The sequence below is a fragment of the Palaemon carinicauda genome, chromosome 19 (genome assembly GCF_036898095.1).
Source record: "Palaemon carinicauda isolate YSFRI2023 chromosome 19, ASM3689809v2, whole genome shotgun sequence".
Taxonomy (NCBI): domain Eukaryota; kingdom Metazoa; phylum Arthropoda; class Malacostraca; order Decapoda; family Palaemonidae; genus Palaemon; species Palaemon carinicauda.
In genome coordinates this window covers 115,906,187-115,926,726 of record NC_090743.1, presented here as the reverse complement: position 1 = coordinate 115,926,726, position 20,540 = coordinate 115,906,187, and positions in this window count along the sequence as shown.

Genomic DNA, 20,540 nt, shown 5'->3' with positions numbered 1-20,540 from the left:
AACCTTCGCTTTCGAGTCGCCGTTACACTAAACGAGACTCTGGCCGTCAGCCACCCAAATGAGCATTTACTCGTCCTTTTGACGTTATGAAACGTGATGTCGGTAGTTTGTCACGTCAGTCACGTGACTTGGATCCTCACTCGCTGCAGTCCCGTGTTGACTTTCAGCCGCTGCCGCAGCCTCGTGTTGACGTTCAGCCGCTGCAGCAGTCTCGTGTTGACGTTCAGGACGTTCGCCAACCAGCTCAGTTGCCTTGTTTTGACGTTGAACGTCAAGCACCGCAGTCAAGAGTTGTTTTAACTGCTCTATCTAGGCAGTCAAGGCAGTCTCGACTTGACGTCGAGCGTCCTCCCGCACCCATTATTGTTGCTGGTCAGTCCTTTAAGCAGTTACATGACGTAGCGTCCTTGACTGCTACTGATGCTCCTTTGCGTGTGGACTCTGCTTGTCAAGCATTGCCACCAAGGCAGGTCTCTCCCTTGCTTGAGACTCGGCAATTGTCGGACGAGGTTCCTTCAGATGAGGAAGTTGCTGATCTCCCTCCTACTGATATTCCCTTGGGGACTCTGTCAGACGGAGAGGAGCCTAAAGCTGCTCAGCCCTCTATGGACTTTAAATAAATCATGCTGATTTTTAAGGATCTTTGTCCGGATCTTTTTGTAACTGCTGCTCCTCGTTCGCCTAAACGTCAGAGTTTACACTAGGCCTAGCTACTTCGAAGCCGTTGTTTTCTAAGCTAGTGCTCTCTCGCTCTTCTAAGAGAGCTTTACGTTTGCTAGGCGACTGGTTGATCACCAGGAGGAGTTTGGGGGAGACAGCCTTTGCTTTCCCTCCTTTTAAACTGGCTTATAGAGCGAGCGTCTGGTATGACACGGGAGAAGTTCTCGGCTTGGGAGTTCCTGCCTCTGCCCAGAGAGACTTCTCAAGCCTCTTAGATTCTCCCTGGCGCCTGGCCATGAGACGCTCCAAGATTTTATGGTCGGCTTCAGAGCTAGACCATCTCCTGTTAGGAGTTTTTCGAGCGTTTGAAGTTTTGCTGTACAATTATGTCATGCATAAACAAGGCTATCAGGGATGGCTCCAATGATCTGACAGCCACGTTCTCTGCAGGAACAAGACTATCAGGGATGGCTCCAATGATCTGGCAGCCACGTTCACTGCAGGAGTACGTAAGATGTAAGTGCGCTCAATGTGTTCATTGTCAAGACAACTTCACGATGAAGACTACCAAGCTGTCTTGACAGCATTAAGGGAAGGCGACTGGATGGTCTCTCTCGACCTTCAGGATGCATACTTCCACATCCCGATTCATCCAAACTTTCAACTACATCTGAGGTTTGTGGACGGGAAAGTAATGTACCACTGTCGAGCACTGTACTCCGACCTCATTCCTGCTGCTCTTGTTTTTACAAGGCCCTTGCAAAATGTAGCAAGCTTTCTACATTTTTTGAGGATTCAGAGCCTCCCTTTATTTTGACGACTGGCTAATCAGGGCGTTCGTCATTATATCGCTGTCTGGAGAGCCTCTAATGGACATTAGACCTAACCAAGGAGCTAGGTCTCATAGTGAATGTAGAGAAGTCGTAACTTACAGTATCCCATCCCAGACTATTCTTTTTTTGGGAATGGAGATACAGTGTCTGATTTTTCGGCCCTTTTCGTCTCCCGCAAGAATGGAACAAGCTCTGTTAAAAGTCCTTCACTTGCAAGAGAAAAACAGTTGCTCTGTAAGAGTTGAACTAGCCTCGTGGGAACTCTTTCATCGCTGGAGTAGTTTATCTCTCTGGGGAGACTCAACCTATGCCCTTTCCTATTTCACCTAAAACATTGGAACAAGGAGAAGGGCTTAGTGAGTATCTCTTTCCCAATCTCCAACTCAGTCTAGACATGTCTGACTTGGTGGGACAGCAACATCAGACTTCGAGAAGGTCTTTCTCTTGCGATCAAGAACCCAAACCATGTGTTGTTTTCAGATGCAGCGGATTTGGGTTAGGGAGCTCCACTGGACGGTCTGGAAGGCTCGGTTCTTTGATCCACGGATCAGAAGGAACTCCTTTTAAGGCAGTAACATCTCTCCTTTGGCGAGATTTGTGCAGAAATGAATGTCTAGGCGGACGGCCTCAGCAGAAGAGGACAAGTCTTCTCCATGGAGTGGACGTTGCATAAGACTGTGTGCGAGAAGCTATGGATGACATGGGGTCTACCCACCATAGATCTTTTTGCTACTCTCTCTGACAAAGAGGCTCTCGACTTACTGCTTTCCAGTTCCAGATCCAGAGGCAGCTCACATAGACGCTTTCCTGCTGGACTGGTCTCACCTGGACGTTTATGCCTTTCCACTTTTCAAGATCCTAGACAAGGTGCTGCAGAAGTTCACCTCTCACGAAGGGACCAGGTTGACATTGGTTGCTCCACTCTGGCCCGCGAGAGAGTGAGTAACAGAGGTACTTCAATGGCTGGTAGACGTTCCAAGGAGTCTACCTTTAAGGATGGATCTCTTACGGCAGCCACGTAAGGAGTCTTCATCAAAGCCTCCCCGCGCTTCGTCTGACTGCCTTCAGACTATCGAAAGACTCTCAAGAGCTCGAGGATTTTCGAAGGGGGCAGCCAGAACGATTGCGAGAGCTAGGAGAGCATCTACCATCAAGGTCTATCAGTCGAAGTGGGAAGTCTTTAGAGACTGGTGCAAGTCATCATCCATTTCCTCTTCCAGTACCTCTGTAGCCCAAATTGCAAACTTTCTCCTACATCTGAGAAATGTTTGCTCCCTCTCAGCGCCCACTATTAAGGGCTACAGGAGCATGTTGGCGTCTGTGTTCAGACATAGAGGCTTAGATCTGTCCAATAATCAAGATCTCCAAGATCTCCTTAAGTCCTTCGAGACCTCTAAGGAGCGTCGTATGGCAACTCCTGGATGGAACTTAGACGTGGTCCTAAGGTTCCTAATGTCCGACAGGTTTGAGCCATTACATTCAGCCTCCCTGAAGGATCTCACCCTCAAGACGCTTTTCTTAGTGTGCTTGGCTTCGGCTAAAAGGGTCAGTGAGATCCATGCCTTCAGTAGGAACATCGGCTTTTCTACAGATAAAGCCACATGTTCACTTCAGCTTGGTTTTCTTGGCCAAAAATGAACTGCCTTCTCGTCCTTGGCCTAAGTCATTTGATATACCTTGCCTGTCAGAGATCGTAGGCAACGATCTTGAAAGAGTGCTGTGTCCAGTTAGAGCTCTGAAGTTTTATTTAGCTCGGACTAAATCCTTACGAGGTGGATCTGAGGCTTTGTGGTGCTCAGTTAAGAAGCCTTCATTGCCTATGTCAAAGAATGCTTTGTCATATTTTATTAGATTTTTAATCCGAGAGGCTCATTCTCACTTGAGTGAAAAAGATCGTTGCTTGCTTAAGGTTAAGACGCACGAAGTAAGAGCTATAGCAACTTCTGTGGCCTTTAAGCAAAACAGATCTCTGCGAAGTATTATGGACACGACCGTTTGGAGAAGCAAGTCGGTATTCGCGTCATTTTACTTAAAAGATGTCCAGACTCTTTATGAGGACTGCTACACACTGGGTCCATTCGTTGCAGCGAGTGCAGTAGTGGGTAAGGGTTCTACCACTACATTCCCTTAATTCCAATATTCTTTTAATCTTCTCTTGAAATGTTTTTAATTGGGTTGTACGGAAGGCTAAGAAGCCTTTCGCATCCTTTTTGATTTGGCGGGTGGTCAAATGTCATTTCTTGAGAGCGCCTAGATTAAGGGTTTTGATGAGGTCCTGTTGTATGGGTTGTCGCCCTAGATACTTCAGCTCCTGGGAGTCTTTCAGGATCCTAAGAGGATGGCTGGGCTTCGTGAGGAAAGCGGACTAACAAGGCAGAGTAATCGTTAGAGTCAGCTTCCTTACCAGGTACCTATATTTATTTGGGTTTTGTTATGATATAACTGTCAAAAACTCTAAGCATATACGCCGTAAACTGTATTAATACTGGTCTCTACCCACCACCATGGGTGTGAATCAGCTATTATATATTCACCGGCTAAGTTTAATATTTAAAAATGATATTTTGATTATAAAATAAATTTTTGAATATACTTACCCGGTGAATATATAAATTAAAGGCCCCCCCTTCCTCCCCGATAGAGACCCAGCGGGATGAGAAGAACTGGAGCTGTTTACATGTATATGCGGTATCTGGCCGATAGTCGGCGCTGGTGGGCACACCCGCTACCTTCATGGCGATCGCTCGCGAGTTTTTGAATTCTGTCGAGCCGTCGGAGACGTCAGCTATTATATATTCACCGGGTAAGTATATTCAAAAATTTATTTTATAATCAAAATATCATATTTAATATTTGGGCACCATCACATTAAGAATTTCTCTGGCATTTCTACTAACCTTCTAACATGGTTGCTAAAGCCTTCTTTCATCTTGCAAGTTACTTCTGCTTTCCCTGCCAAATGCTTCAAAAATTGTTCCATGTGATTTTCCAGAAATTTTATTGATAAATTTTCAGTTCCAAATTACGTTTGACTACAATAGTTTCTCAGGAATAAGAAGTCTACTCACTGTGCCATTTTCGATTTCTCTTATTTTTATAAGGAAACATGAAGGTGTCATATTCCTTCATAAGACATTGCAATACAAGTGCCAGCAAATCGGTAGCATTATTATTTACACTTGAAATAAATTGTAATTGTATATCACATTTGTAATGTTTTATTTACAATTACTGTACTTATTATACAATGGGAAAACTCTATGAATTTGTATGTACTAATGTGTAAACACTTTATTAATTTGTAGGTAAGGGGTAAACACCATAGACTTGCAGGCAAGGGGTAAATACTTTTTTGGGCTCAGGCCATGTCGTCCTGATGGAAGGTTCCTTTAGTAGCTTCCTTAGGGTATATATGACTACAGTGGATATTCCCAGAGAATTAAACTAAAGGTTTCCAGAATTCTAACTTCTGGCGCGAGTACCCTTAAGGTTTCCCTTTAGGATATCGCATAATAACAGGGGACGTATTCTTGACACACCACATAGCTATCTGCACCCCACATAGCGTTTACGCTTCGAGGGGGAGGTTGGTGGCAAGATATGGGAGGAGCCGTTACAAAGTTCTCCTCCTCCGTTACTGTTATGGGTACTCGGATGACGTCATAAGCGATGCCATCTTGGCTGATGTCATCACCGCCCGCAAACTCCATTCCTTTTGGTGTTAAGACCAGCCCCCATGATACAGTAAGATCGGGAGGGGGCCTGCAACAGCTACGCTTACAAGGCGTCCGGGTGATGGCTTACCTGGACGATTGCCTGGTGTGGGCAGCATCAAAAGAAGAATGCCTGCAAGCTTCCACAAAGGTGATCCAATTCTTGGAACATTTGGGCTTCAAAATCAACACCAAAAAGTCTTGACTTTCTCCAGCTCAGAAGTTCCAATGGCTAGGAATCCATTGGAACCTTCAGTCACACTGTCTTTCCATTCCACTAAAGAAGGGAAAGGAAATAGCAGGATCTGTCAAGAGACTCCTCAAATCTAAACGGATTTCTAGACGACAACAGGAACGGGTGCTCGGCTCCCTTCAGTTTGCTTCAGTGACAGACCCAGTGCTAAGAGCACAGCTAAAAGATGCATCGGGAGAGATCTCAAGAGACCTCTGCCGACTCGGTTACGATCACTCCTCAAGCCATGGTCGGAGGCAAAGAACCTGAAAAGGTCGGTACCTCTTCAACTACCGCCTCCCTCGGTCGTTATCCATACGGACGCATTGCTAGAAGGATGGGGGGCTCACTCCCATCAACTTCAAGTTCAAGGAACATGGTCTCCCCTATTCAAGATGTTTCACATCAACATCTTGGAGGCCATGGCAGTCCTTCTCACCCTGAAGAGGCTGTCTCCACGTCCCTCAGTCCACATTCGACTGACCCTGGACAGCGACGTCGTGGTCAGATGTCTCAACCGTCAGGGCTCAAGATCGCCCCAACTCAACCAAGTGTTGCTGCCCATCTTCCGCCTGGCAGAGAAGAAAAGATGGCACCTCTCAGCAGTTCACCTACAAGGATTCCGCAACGTGACAGCGGATGCTCTATCCAAGACAGCCCCGATAGAGTCAGAATGATCCCTAGACGCAGACTCATTCTCCTTCATCTCCCAAGAAGTCCCGGAACTGCAGATCAACTTCTTTGCAACGAGCGACAACAAACAACTTCCTCGCTACGTGGCCCCATACGAGGATCCCCAAGCGGAAGCGGTGGACGCCATGTCCCTGGATTGGAACAGATGGAGCAAGATTTACCTGTTCCCTCCACCCAACCTTCTGCTAAAAGTCCTCACCAAGCTGAGATCCTTCCAAGGAATAGCGGCCCTAGTGGCCCCCAAGTGGCCCCGGAGCAACTGGTTCCCATTGATCCTGGAGTTACAACCCAAGTTAATTCCCCTGCCAGACCCAGTTCTAACCCTACAAGTTCAGAAGTCGACTGTCTTCGCTTCATCAAGGAAAACCCGAGACCTTCATCTCATGATTTTCTCTCCTTAGCCGTCAAGAAGAGGTTTGGGATCTCAAAGAAACGCTTAGACTTCTTAGAGGAATATAAAACAAAATCTACCAGAAGGCAATACAGTACGAGTCATCTTGGAAGAAATGGATGTCCTTTGTCAAAGCTAGAAATCCTACGGAAATATCAATGGATTTCTGTTTGTCCTTCTTCATTCACCTTCATGGACAAGGTTTGGCAGCCAACACGATTTCCACCTGCAAATCGGCCCTGACAAGACCCTTACTACTGTATATGCCTTCTAAATAGTCTTGTCTAGTGACATTTTCAACAAGTTGCCGAAGGCATGTGCTAGACTCAGACCCGCACCCCCACCGAGACCCATCTGGTTTCTTGACAAGGTGCTCCATTTTGCCTCAAGTTTGGACAATGAAACTTGCCCTCTGAAAGATTTGACTCAAAAAGTGATTTTAAATATTTAACTTAGCCGGTGAATATATAATAGCTGAGCCTCTGGCGGCTCGACAGAAAAACACACAAAAACTCGCGAGCGATCGCTATGAAGGTTGCGGGTGTGCCCACTAGCGCCAACTATCGGCCAGATACCGCATATACATGTAAACAGACCCAATTTTTCTCTGTCGGCCTTAATGACAAGACGTATCAATACTCGCTGTATAACCTGGAGTTTTCTCAACATATTTGGTGAAGTACTTCCTTTTGGTTTGAGCTTTCGCAGTGCAGGTGTTTTATCTTCAACTTAAATCTTGAACTCGTTTTTGGATAGATTTAATTTTTGATGACTTTGGATTGTTTTTTGGACTTTCTTTGACTTTTAAATGGCCGACCCTTCCCTTAGTACGGAAGTGTGTTTTAGGCTTTTAGCAATTATCTTATCACGTTATAAATTAATTATATATTTTCCTCTATATATTTTATATCTCAACCGCCTTTATTAGGCCTCTTCGATTTATAATAAACATCAAGATAAATTTTAATGATTTGTTTATATGCGACCTTTCCTATTCCTCCTAATCCGAGAGTAGGCGGTCCTTACTTGGAAACCGAAGTTAAACAACGTTGAGCCCTTTCAATCGTAAATAACTTTTACAGAGCAAATGATTTAAAACTTATTAAATGAATATTTTTTAGTATATATTTTATGAAAGATTTTCTTTGAATAGTCTTCGTACTGTTTCAAAGATGAACTAACGTTTAGTTTATTTATGCTACGCAGTTTGCGCTCTATCGTTACGATAGAGAGAGAGAGAATCACGGTTTCACTTTGCAGAAAGAGTAAATCGATTTTGACGTTTAGTTCATTCTTCTTTCAAAGCTTAAATGTTTTAAATACTATTTTAAAGGAACTTGTTAATTGAAAAACCTTTCAGTTTTTTCCTTTGGTCAAATAACCTGTTTATTGACGAAAGGTAAGTGGGCTCTTCTCTTCGGTGCGAAATCAAGAGAGAGAGAGAGAGAGACGGAGAGAGAGAGAGGAAGAGAGAACGTTCCGATCTTTATTCTCGTCCCAAGCGAGTAACGTTGTTCTCGAGTCAGTTTTTTACTCTCGTCCCTAGTCTCTGTACGGGGAGAAAGGATAAAACGTTTTTAGTTTTTATTCTCGTCCCAAGGCACTGTACGGTGAGAGATTGAAAACGTAGTTTATAATGAACTAGTGTTTAGTCTCCTCCCCAGTCACTGATCCTTTTAACTTTATATATTTCCGTTTTATTCGATATATATGTTTACTGAATTTTGCTTGTACTAATGTGCTTACATTATACGACTGATTTCGCAATTATAACCTATTGATGAGGGTAGAATTGCGTGCTTCAGGTAGAAATCAGTTTTATTCATACCTAATGTGAATTGTTGAAAAATACGATTTCAGTGAAGTAAGTGCAAAACAGAAAATCGTAGTGATAAAGTGATAATTGCGCAAAGTGTTATCAGTGTTGCGACCGAGGGTTCGTCTGTTCGTGCCTGTCGTTCGCCTAGTCCGAGACCTCTTGCAAGCTCCCAAGCCCAGGGGAGAAGTAATGTCGTACGACTTATGGGTTCGAGAGGACTTGATCAGCGAACAGACGTTCCCTCTATGGTTTCAGGCGTGTCTCATCAACACCGCCCCTACCATAAGACGAGCGAGACAATTTTCTCCTCGTCATCCGAAGGCTTTTCGCATAAGAAACCGTGGAACAAGGTTTCGAGGCCCTTTAAGCGAAAGTCAGTCCTTTCAGGACAGGTCCAGCGTCCTGGTTTTAACCATTAGGACAGCTCTGACCCTGTGCAGTCATCGGAAGACTGCTCGCCGCCTAAACAAAAGCGTAACACAGGCTCCGAGAGTCTTTTTGTAGGCAAGGTTTTGCAGTCACAGACGTTACCCACGTCTCTTACCGCAACCATTCCCGTTGATCCTAAATGGGTTGTACGGCAAGACATGCAGAATAAGCTTGCCTCTCTTATGGAGGACTATTCTGTTGAGCAGGTTCACGATGATCCTCGCCGCTTAGCTGATCGAGATCTTGGCCGTCAGCCGCCCAAACGAGCCTTTGCTCGTCCTGTTGACATTGACGTTACAAAGTCACGTCAATCGTGTTTTGTAGAGCCTCACTCGATGCAGTCCCGTGTTTACTCTCAGCCGCTTGTGGACGTTCAGCCGCTGCCGCTTGCTCTTGTTGACGTTCAGGACGTTCACCAACCAGCATAGTTGACTTGTTTAACGTTGAGCGTCAAGCACCGCAGTCAAGAGTTGTTTTGACTGCTCAGTCTAAGCAGTCAAGGCAGTCTCGAGTTGACGTCGAACGTCCTCCCGCACCTGTTGTTGTTACTGGTCAGTCCTTTAAGCAGTTACATGACATAGCGTCCTTGACTGCTACTGTTGCTCCTTTGCGTGTGGACTCTGCTTGTCAAGCATTGCCACCACGGCAGGTCTCTCCCTTGCTTGAGACTCGGCTATTGTCGGACAAGGTTCCTTCAGATGAGGAAGTTGCTGTTCCCCCTCCTACTGATATTCTCTTGAGGACTCTGTCAGACGGAGAGGAGCCTAAAGCTGCTCAGCCCTCTATGGACTTTAAATAAATCATGCTGATTTTTAAGGATCTTTGTCCGGATCTTTTTGTAACTGCTGCTCCTCGTTCGCCTAAACGTCAGAGTTTACACTAGGCCTAGCTACTTCGAAGCCGTTGTTTTATAAGCTAGTGCTCTCTCTCTCTTCTAAGAGAGCTTTACGTTTGCTAGGCGACTGGTTAATCACCAGGAGGAGTTTGGGGGAGACAGCCTTTGCTTTCCCTACTTTTAAGCTGGCTTATAGAGCGAGAGTCTGATATGACAAGGGAGAAGTTCTAGGCTTGGGAGTTCCTGCCTCTGCCCAGATAGACTTCTCAAACCTCATAGACTCTCCCTGGCGCCTGGCCATGAGACGCTCCAAGTTTTTATGGTCGACTTCAGAGCTAGACCATCTCCTGTTAGGAGTTTTTTCGAGCGTTTGAAGTTTTGCTGTACAATTATGTCATGCATAAACAAGGCTTTCAGGGATGGCTCCAATGATCTGACAGCCACGTTCTCTGCAAGAACAAGTCCCTCAGGGATGGCTCCAATGATCTGGCAGCCATGTTCACTGCAGGAGTACGTAAGAGGCAAGTGCGCTCAATGTGTTCATTGTCAAGACAAACTTCACGATGAAGTCTACCAGGCTGTCTTGACAGCATTAATGGAAGGCGACTGGATGGTCTCTCTCGACCTTCAGGAGGCATACTTCCACATTCCTATACACCCGGATTCCCAACCGTTTCTGAGGTTTGTTTACAGGAATGTGGGGTACCAGTTTCGAGCCCTGTGCTTTGGCCTCAGTCCTGCTCCTCTCGTGTTTACGAGGCTCATGAGGAATGTGGCAAAATCCCTCCATCTATCGGGGATCCGAGCCTCCCTGTACTTGGACGACTGGCTTCTCAGAGCATCGTCCAGTCTTCGCTGTCTGCAGGATCTACATTGGACGTTGAGTCTGGCCAGGGAGTTGGGACTTTTGGTCAACCTAAAAGTCCCAACTGATCCCATCCCAGATTATTCTATATTTGGGGATGGAGATTCGCAGTCCAGTTTTTTCGGGCTTTTCCGTCTGCCACCCGAATAGAACAAGCCCTGCTCGAAGTCCAACTAATGCTGAAAAGAGAACGTTTGTTCAGTCAGGAGTTGGAACAGTCTCGTAGGGACTCTCTCATCCCTGGAGCAGTTTGTCTCACTAAGGAGACTACACCTTCTGCCTCTCCGGTTCCATCTAGCCTCTCACTGGAACTAGGACAAGACGTTAGAGACGGTATCATTCCCAGTCTCCGAACCAGTAAAGGCATGCCTGAAATGGTGGGACAGCAATATCAGTCTGAGAGAGGGACTATCCCTAGCAGTCAAGAACCCAAACCACGTGTTGTTCTCAGACGCGTCGGATTTGGGTTGGGGTGCGACCCTGGACGGTCGGGAATGCTCGGGTCTGTGGACATCAAGTCAGAAGAGCATGCACATCAACGGCAAGGAGCTATTAGCAGTCCACTTGGCCTTGATGACATTCGAAAGCTTCTTCGAAACTAAGTGGTAGAGGTCAACTCAGACAACACCACAGCTTTAGCGTACATCTCCAAGCAAGGAGGCACACACTCCTTCACGCTGCTCGAGATCGCAAGGGACCTTCTCTTATGGTCAAGAAATCGAGGCATCTCCCTGTTGACGGAGGGGTCAGGTGATACCCACGGAATGGACCCTCCACAAGGACGTGGGCAAGAGTCTTTGGGCTACTTGGGGTCAACCCACCATAGACCTCTTTGCCTCCTCGTTGACCAAAAGGTTACCAATCTATTGCTCTCCAGTCCTAGATACAGAAGCAATCCACATAGACGCGTTTCTACTGGATTTGTCTCTTCTGGACTTATATGCATTCCCACCATTCAAGATAGTCAACAAGGTACTGCAGAAGTTCGCCTCTCACGAAGGGACAAGGTTGACGTTGGTTGCTACCCTTTGGCCCGCGAGAGAGTGGTTCACCGAGGTACTTCAATGGCTGGTAGACTTTCCAAGAAGTCTTCCTCTAAGGGTAGATCTGTTACGTCAGCCCCACGTAAAGAATGTCCATCAAAGCCTCCCCGCTCTTCGTCTGACTTCCTTCAGACTATCGAAAGACTCTCAAGAGCTCGAGGCTTTTCGAAGGAGGCAGCCAGTGCGATTGCAAGAGCGAGGAGAGCTTCTACCATTAGAGTATACCAGTCGAAGTGGGAAGTCTTTCGAGACTGGTGCAAGTCAGCATCTGTGTCCTCGTCCAGTACCTCTGTAGCCCAAATCGCAGATTTTCTTTTACATCTGAGAAAGGTTCGCTCCCTTTCAGCTCCCACGATTAAGGGCTACAGGAGCATGTTGGCTTCGGTCTTTCGACATAGAGGCTTAGATCTTTCCAACAATAAAGATCTCCAAGATCTCCTTAAGTCTTTCGAGACCTCTAAGGAACGTCGTTTGGCAACTCCTGGATGGAACTTAGTCGTGGTCCTAAGGTTCCTCATGTCAGACAGGTTTGAGCCATTACATTCAGCCTCCCTGAAGGATCTCACCCTCAAGACACTTTTCCTAGTGTGCTTGGCTTCGGCTAAAAGGGTCAGTGAACTTCATGCCTTCAGTAAGAACATCGGCTTTTCTACAGAAAAAAGCCACTTGTTCACTTCAACTTGGTTTCCTGGCCAAAAATGAACTGCCTTCTCGTCCTTGGCCTAAATCTTTTGATATTCCTTGCTTATCAGAGATCGTAGGCAACGAACTGGAAAGAGTATTATGTCCTGTTAGAGCTCTTAAGTTCTATTTAGCTCGTACTAAGTCATTACGAGGTAAATCTGAGGCATTATGGTGCTCAGTTAAGAAACCATCATTGCCTATGTCAAAGAATGCTTTGTCATATTTTATCAGATTTTTAATACGAGAAGCTCATTCTCACTTGAATGAGAAAGACCGATGTTTGCTTAAGGTTAAGACGCACGAAGTTAGAGCTATAGCAACCTCCGTGGCCTTCAAGCAAAATAAATCTCTGCAAAGTATTATGGACGCGACTTTTTGGAGAAGCAAGTCAGTGTTCGCGTCATTTTACTTAAAAGATGTCCAGACTCTTTACGAGGACTGCTACACACTGGGTCCATTCGTTGCAGCGAGTGCAGTAGTGGGTGAGGGTTCTACCACTACATTACCCTATTTCTAATATCCTTTTTAATCTGTCTCTTGAAATGTTTTTAATATTGTTTTTTGGGTTGTACGGAAGGCTAAGAAGCCTTTCGCATCCTGATTGATTTGGCGGGTGGTCAAAGTCATTTCTTGAGAACGCCCAGATTAGGGGTTTGATGAGGTCCTGTTGTATGGGTTGCAGCCCTTAATACTTCAGCTTCTGGGAGTCTTTCAGCATCCTAAGAGGATCGCTGGGCTTCGTGAGGAAGACAGACTAATAAGGCAGAGTAATCGTCTAAGTCGACTTCCTTACCAGGTACCTTTATATATTTGGGTTTTGTTATGATATAACTGTCAAAAACTCTAAGCATATACGCTGTAAACTTAATTAACTCTGGTCTCTACCCACCACCATGGGTGTGAATCAGCTATTATATATTCACCGGCTAAGTTAAATATTTAAAAATGATATTTTAATTATAAAATAAATTTTTGAATATACTTACCCGGTGAATATATAAATTAAAGGCCCCCCCTTCCTCCCCGATAGAGACCCAGCGGGATGAGAAAAATTGGGTCTGTTTTCATGTATATGCGGTATCTGGCCGATAGTTGGCGCTAGTGGGCACACCCGCAACCTTCATAGCGATCGCTCGCGAGTTTTTGTGTGTTTTTCTGTCGAGCCGCCAGAGGCTCAGCTATTATATATTCACCGGGTAAGTATATTCAAAAATTTATTTTATAATTAAAATATTATTTTTCTTAATTGTTGTCGCCTCGGGGGCTAGAGTAAGTGAAATTGTGGCATTATCAAGGGAAGAAGGCCAGATCCAGTTCGCAGAAACAGGCAAGCTCACCCTCTTTCCTGACCCAACGTTTCTCGCCAAGAATGAGCTACCCATCAAAAGGTGGGGCCCCTGGAGAATCTGCCCTCTGAAAGAGGATACCTCCCTGGGCCCAGTGGGGAGCCTAAAGATCTATCTTCGAAGAACTTCGGACTTCAGTGGAGGACAGCTTTAAAGGGGAAACATCGGGTTCTGATTTGTCACTCAAACAACTAAGGGCGAAGATCACCTACTTAATTCGCAGAGTGGATCCTGACAGTATACCTGCAGGTCACGATCCCAGGAAAGTTGCCTCTTCCCTGAATTTCTTCTAGTCAATGGACTTCGAAAATCTTCGCTCATTCAAAGGCTGGAAGTCTTCAAGAGTGTTTTTCAAACACTATGCGAAGCAGGTGCACGAATTGAAACGCTTCGTGATAGCTGCAGGTAGTGTGTTAAAACCTGCTGTTTAGTGCTGCGATGACCAGTGAGTTATTTGAGACTCTAACTCTAAGGGTGTCTGTGTTGACCCTAGTGCGCAACATAGTGAAGATAGTGCCACCGAGTGTCACTACGGACTGTTCTTATACTAAGGTGAAGTCACATAGACTAAAACACATGTGCCACGTGTTCTCAACATGAAGTGTATGTAAGACATTCTAGAAAGACATTATAATTCCTACGGAATTAACGTGTGTGATGGCAAGTTTTCCTTTTCAGATACCACATATATTTCTATTAATGTCCCAAGTCTATTTAACTAATTTGCATTCCATTACAATTTACATTTATTGCTTTTATGTACTGTATACTAATTCTTATTTATGCCCAAGTACAAGAATTTTGCTATACTCGTGCATCTTATTTCGCCCTAATATTGTAAAAAATACTGTGTGAGAGTTTTAATATCCCTCTATAATATGTAAATATATCTGAACAATGAAAGACTATTATTCCTTCATTTATACAAACTCATCTAGACTAAGGTAATTTGTTCCAACACGTTGTACTTATCTTATCTTCTACCTTGCTCTGGGACCGACAGGTACTTTTGATGCTGGGTGAGTTTCTTTATCAAGTAACTTCGAGACTTTCCATAAGTCCAATAGGACTCATCCCTGCCAGGGGGGCAGGAAGGGGTAACATAGCACATGTTTATCTGAGGTGACAAATACTGGTAATGTCACAAGGTCTCTGTGGTCATTAGACCAAAGGAATATTGTCTAGAAGTCGAAGGCACTACTAAAAGGGAAAAATCCACGATACATTAACACTTCCATTAGGACGACATGGCCTAAGCCCAAAAAACGGATTTTGAGCGAAGCGAAAAATCTATTTTTGGGTGAGATAGCCATGGCGTCCTGATGGAAGGTTCCTTTTTGGTAGCTTCCTTGGGTAAATAACTACTAAGATATTCCCAGAGAATTTAACCACAGGTTATCACAGAATTCTAACTTCTGGAGCGAGTATCCTAAAGGTTTCCCTTTTAAGACATCGTATATCAACAGGGGACGCATGTATTAACGCGCCACATAGCTATCTACACCCCGAACAGAGTTAAGGCTTCGGTGTGTAAAGGCGGAGAATAGCTGGGAGCCGTTCCATAGCTAATCTCACCCGTGGCTACTTTTGGTACTCGAGACGTAAACAAACGGGCGCCATTGCTTAAATGACGTCACGTCCGTCTTCATCCTGAAGCCAGTTGCTTGCCGATCACCATGATACAGCAGAGCAGGGTGGGACCTAAAAACTGGACGAAGTAGCAGGGAGGGTCCATCAGGACGCCATAGCTATCTCACCCAAAAATAGATTTTTCGCTTCGCTCAAAATCCGTTTTTTGGGCTCAAGCCATGGCGTCCTGATGGAAGAATACCAGAGAATCAATGTATCGTGGTAGATTTTCCCCTATTGGTAAGTGCCAAGGGCTTTGAACAAAATAGCATAGTAATCTTAATAAAGAACCGTAGGGAAGAATCTTCCTGCCCCCCTTGGCAGTGAAGTTCCCACGGGCCATGCCGAGATCAAAGTGGTTATTGAAGGGCTATTCACCTTGTTAGAAGAACCTGAAGAACTTGGAGACGAGACTGAATGGTTGGCATTCGTATCGGAACATTCTGGAAGGCAGACAAGTGGTGGTTGGACACTGTGTGCTGAGAAGGTTGGTTTCGTCTCCAGGGTATGAAGAGTAAGTATTCATATTGGAATATTACTTTGTAAGTGAATATAAAATAAGGGTTAGGACCTTAAAATCTCCATGAACCATAAGGAAAGGGGATAATAAAACTATGACAGGCATGTATTTCATAGTAAGTAGGAGCGGATTGAGACGCACAAGTACAGTAATAAAATAGAAATTTTATTTCACAGTTGCAGAAATTAAATGAATTACAGCAATAAGTAAAGTTAATTTACAGTAATTATAATGTACATAGTAATAAAGACTTGCTCTTGAATCTGAAAGGGAATTTCAAATTTATTAGTAGGCACTCGTTCTCGAGGAACGTTAGTCTTTAATTAAAACACATCATGCTCTAGGCATGCGGCACTTGTGTGACAACTATGACATTTCACCTGGGATAAGAACAGTTATAAGAAAGCACTAAGTGTTTTCGACATCACTATGTATCGCTCGAGGGTCAACATAGGCACCCGAAGAGTTAGAGTCCCAAGTAACTCTCTGTTCTATGCAGAGTTAGGTGCAGGTTTCATAACACTACCTGCGGCTACCACAAAATGTTTGACTTCGTGCACTTGTTTCGCATAATGTTTGAAGAAAACACGCGAGGACTTCCAGCCTGTGAAGCTTTTAAGGCTTTCGAAGTCCATACTCTGAAAGAAATTCAGAGACGATGCAACTTTTCTAGGATCGTGACCGGCGGGTGTACTGTCGGGATCCGCTCTGCGAATGAAGTAGGTGATTTTCGCTCTTAATTGTTTCAGTGACAGGTCGCTGCCCGATGTTTCTCCTTTGAAGAGTTGGCCTCCACCAAAGTTCGAAGTTCTGCGAAGATAGACCTTGAGGCTCTCTACTGGGCATAAAGAGGCATCTTCCTTCAGGGGGCATATTCTCCAGGGGCCCCATTTTTTGGTGGGTAATTCATTTTTGGCGAGAAACGTCGGATCCGGGGAGAGGGTAATGTCTCCTGAATCAGTAAACAGGATATGACCCTCTTCTCTTGACAATGCCACTATTTCGCTGACTCGGGCTCCTGAGGCAAGAGCAAAGAGAAATATAACTTTCTGAGTCAGATCCTTGAGAGGGCATGAATCATTATCTAAGTTGGAGGCGAAATGGAGCACCTTGTCCAATGACCAGGAGATCGGTTTCGGTGGGGGTGCTGGGCGTAGACAAGCGCATGCTTTCGGCAGTTTATTGAAGATGTCGCTGGACAGATCAATTTGGAAAGCATACAATATTGGTCTAGTCAAGGCCGATGACCAGGAGATCGGTTTCGGTGGGGGTGCTGGGCGTAGACAAGCGCATGCTTTCGGCAGTTTATTGAAGATGTCGCTGGACAGATCAATTTGGAAAGCATACAATATTGGTCTAGTCAAGGCCGATTTGCAAGTTGAAATCGTATTGGCTGCTAATCCCTGTCCATGAAGGTGAATGAAGAAGGACATGCAGAAATCAATTGTGATTTCCTTAGGATTTTTTGTCTTGACGAAAGAGACCCATTTTCTCCAAGATGATTCGTATTGCCGTCTTGTGGATTCGGTCTTGTATTCCTCGAGGAAGTCTAGACTTTTCTTCGAGATCCCAAACCTCTTCTTTGCGGCTAGGGAGAGAAAATCATGAGATGAAGGTCCTTGATTTTCGATGATGAAGCGAAGACAGTCGACTTCTGTACTTGTTGGGAGAGAACTGGGCCCGGGAGAGGGATCAGCTTGGGCTGCAGCTCCAGGACCAGGGGGTACCAGTTGCTCCGGGGCCACTTGGGAGCCACTAGGGCCGCTGTCCCTTTGAAGGTTCTCAGCTTGGAGAGGACTTTCAGCAGAAGGTTGGTGGGAGGGAACAGGTAGATCTTGGACCATCTGTTCCAGTCCACTGACATGGCATCCACTGCTTCTGCCTTGGGGTCCTCGTACGGGGCCACGTACCGAGGAAGTTGATTGTTGTCGCTCGTTGCGAAGAGATCTATCTGAAGTTCTGGGACTTGGTGAGAGATGAAGGAGAATGATCTTGCGTCTAAGAGACCATTCCGACTCTATCGGGTTTGTCCGAGATAGAGCATCCGCTGTCACGTTGCGGAATCCTTGTAGGTGAACTGCAGACAGGTGCCATTTCTTCTTCTCTGCCAGACGGAAGATTGGGAGAAGCACCTGATTTATCTGGGGCGATCTTGAGCCTTGGCGATTGAGACATCGAACTACCACCGAGTTGTCTAGGGTTAGACGAATATGGATCGAGGGAGGCGGGGAGAGTTTCTTCAGAGTTAGAAGGACCGCCATGGCCTCCAAGATGTTGATGTGGAACGTCTTGAACAGGGGAGACCATGTGCCTTGAGCCTGTTTTTGGTGGGAGTGACCTCCCCAACCCTCCAGCGAAGCGTCCGTGTGGATGTTGAGTGATGGAGGTGGGTGTTGAAGAGGAATGGACCTTTTCAGGGCCTTTGCTTCCGACCACGGCTTGAGGAGAAGTCGAAGTCTGTTTGGGAGCCGTCTCTTGAGGTCTCTTCGAGCGATGGATGCAGAACGTCTCCAGACTCCCGCGGCATCCTTTAGCTGTGCACGAAGCACTGGGTTTGTTACTGAGGCGAACTGTAGAGAGCCTAGAACTCGTTCCTGCTGGCGTCTTGAGATCCGCTTGGATTTCAGTAGTCGCTTGACAGACCCTGCTATTTCCTTCCTTTTCTTCTGGGGAATGGAAAGGCGGTGTGACTGAAAGTTCCATTGGATTCCTAACCATTGGAACTTCTGAGCTGGAGAGAGGCGAGATTTCTTCGCGTTTATCTTGAATCCCAGGTGTTCTAGGTACTGGGTGACTTTGCTGCAGGATTTTACACAATCCTCGGGCGATGGAGCCCAAACTAGCCAATCGTCGAGGTAGGCCATCACCTGGACGTCTCGGAGGCGGAGCTGTTGTAATATGGCGTCCGCCAACTTTGTGAAGATCCGAGGGGCCACATTGAGGCCGAAGGGCATGGCCCTGAAGGCGTAGCTTTTCCTTTGGAGTCGAAATCCTAGGTAGGAGGAAGCGTGATGGTTCATCGGAATGTGCCAGTAGGCATCCGCCAGGTCTATGGAGACCGTGTAAGAACCTCGAGGCAGAAGGGTCCTTATCTGTTGAAGAGTCAGCATCTTGAACTTGTCGTTCGCTATGAACTTGTTGAGGGGGGATAAGTCCAGAATGACTCTGAGTTTGTCGGAGTCTTTCTTGGGGACACAAAACAGTCTCCCTTGGAACCTGGTGGACTTTACCTTCCTTATCACCTTCTTGTTCAAGAGATCTAGGACATATTCTTCCAGAAGGGGGGTTGATTGTTGGAAGAATTGCTGGAATGTTGGGGGTGGTTGAGTCCAACTCCAGCCTAGACCCTTCTTGACGATGCTGTGTGCCCAGGGATCGAAGGTCCAACGATCCTGGAATTGGCGGAGTCTTCCTCCCACCGGAAGCACTTCATTGCTTCTGGTGTCCCGAGGGCTTGCTGCCTCGGCCGCTAGCTCCCTTTCCTCCACTGCCTCTGGAGGGACGGCGAGACGCGTCTCTGCCTGCACCTCTGCTTGAGCCTCTACCTTTGGGACGAAAGGTAGTCGTCTGTTGCTCGAAAGCAGGGGTGAAAACCGGTGACTGTGACAAGACCGGTTGGGTGACCAGCTGAAAGGTCTGCTGTGGCTGAGCTGCCACTTGGGAGGTAGCGGGTCCAGGAAACTGACGTCTTGGTTGACGTTGCTGGGGTTTCTGTTTGGAAGATTTCCTCTTAGGTTGAGGTCCGTCGTCCTGAGAGGATTTCCTCTTTTTTGACATGCCCCACTTGTGGAGAAGGTTCCTATTCTCCGTGGCGGCTTTGTCGGTGATCTCCTTCACAAGGTCAGAAGGAAAGAGGTGTTTACCCCAGATGTTGGAGGAAATCAGCCTCCGGGGTTCATGTTTCACAGTGGCACCTGCGAACACGAATTCACGACAGGCTCTCCGAGCCTTCATGAAGTGGTACATGTCCTTCACCTGGGTTGCCATGTGGGATTTGGCAAGTACCATGTAGTGGTCTGGTACTCTGGTGTCACAGGCCATGATGTCCAGTTGGACCTGGTGGGACATGGATGCTGCGAGCCTCTCCTTCGTATCTTGTTCCCGACGAAGGAGGTGATCGTTGAGTTTCGGGAGGTCTTCATTAAACTGACGTCCGGCGACGTCAGGATCTAGCTTTCCCACCACGAAAGTATGCTGGATGTCCTTCCAGTGTCGAGCGTCGGGGGGAGTGACTATGGAGAAGGGTCTGCACTCCTCCAGTGCAGGGCAGGCTTTTCCCTCTTTCACAGCCTTGAGGCACGCAGCGAAGGCCTTTTCCATGAATGGCCCTCTTAATGAGAGAATGCCTTGATGAAGTCACTGATCTTCAGCATGGCATTTCATTCCCGTGCTGAATCTTGGTGACGGGCAAGAGGGCTCTCGAACTTGGGGAATTTGCTCCCCCAGTTCGAATCTAAATTTCTCTCTTTATCTTTTTCTTCCTCTTTATATTGCTTCAACCTTCTCCTAATATTATAAACTTTCTTTCATGATGCTGTCCCAACCCTATGAGTATAATTTTCCATATGTATATGTGTATATTTTTACATATATATGTATGTTTATTATTTTTTTTTTCTCTTTATGGCATAGATGTTTCTACATCTGTTATTGCCACTTGGGCGGATGTTTCTGCATCCGGTATTGCTGCCTGCTTTGATGAATGTGAAAGGTGTCACGGTTGGGAGGTGTTTGTGCTCAAAGCTATATGTGAGTGTATTGGATGATCTCAGCCATCCCGAAGATGGTTTGGACCTTTTTGGCGGAACTATTCTCAAGTGTTGGGTCTTCGGAATCCAGGGGGATCCA